At 60.0% G+C, this 981-nt stretch overlaps 1 protein-coding gene across 1 annotated transcript in view; it reads right to left on the bottom strand.

Moving 5' to 3' along the window:
- LOC108510346 (alpha-actinin-4-like) overlaps positions 1 to 981 on the bottom strand; it is a gene marked incomplete at its 5' end in the record, with an annotated part of 12,782 nt that overhangs the window by 5,410 nt on the left and 6,391 nt on the right. The window lies entirely within an intron of this gene.

Here is a 981-nt window from a genome sequence, read left to right as displayed (position 1 = left end):
AGTGCTGGTTGTCGAAGATCAGGGGCCTCCTGCCCATCCCAGGATCCCTCCCGGCCCGTTCCCATCCCCTCAGTGACCCCAGATCCCGGTGGGATGCTCCCAGATCCCAGTGGGATGCTCCCAGATCCCAGTGGGATGCTCCCAAATCCCTGTGGATTTGGGATGTTCCCATTCCCACCTCCATGGTGTAGCTGCAGTTCTGGTTGTCGAAGATCAGGGGCCTCCTGCCCATCCCAGGATCCCTCCTGGATCCCTCCCTGCCCATTCTCATCCCCTCAGTGACCCCAGATCCCCGTGGGATGTTCCCAGATCCCTGTGGGATGCTCCCAGATCCAGGTGGGATGTTCCCAGATCCCTGTGGGATGCTCCCAGATCCCGGTGGGATGCTCCCAGCTCCGAACTCCCACCTCCATGGTGTAGCTGCAGTGCTGGCTGTCGAAGATCAGGGGCCTCCTGCCCATCCCAGGATCCCTCCCTGCCCCTCTATGACCCCAGATCCCTGTGGGATGTTCCCAGATCCCTGTGGGATGTTCCCAGATCCCAGTGGGATGTTCCCAGATCCCTGTGGATTTGGGATGTTCCCAACTCCCACCTCCATGGTGTAGTTGGAGTGCTGGTTGTCGAAGATCAGGGGCCTCCTGCCCATCCCAGGATCCCCCCCTGCCCCTCTATGACCCCATATCCCTGTGGGATGTTCCCAGATCCAGGTGGGATGCTCCCAAATCCCTGTGGATTTGGAATGTTCCCCATTCCCACCTCCATGGTGTAGCTGCAGTGCTGGTTGTCGAAGATCAGGGCCTCCTGCCCATCCCAGGATCCCTCCAGGATCCCTCCCTGCCCATTTCCAGCCCCTTGGTGACCCCACATTCCTGTGGGATGCTCCCAAATCCCTGTGGATTTGGGATGTTCCCCATTCCCACCTCCATGGTGTAGTTGGAGTGCTGGTTGTCGAAGATCAGGGGCCTCCTGCCCATCCCAGGA

Source organism: Lepidothrix coronata, unplaced genomic scaffold (assembly GCF_001604755.1).
Source record: "Lepidothrix coronata isolate B3197 unplaced genomic scaffold, Lepidothrix_coronata-1.0 Scaffold686, whole genome shotgun sequence".
NCBI lineage: Eukaryota > Metazoa > Chordata > Aves > Passeriformes > Pipridae > Lepidothrix > Lepidothrix coronata.
The sequence above is the reverse complement of the archived record's forward strand: the minus strand, read 5'-3'. Positions and strand labels throughout refer to the sequence as shown.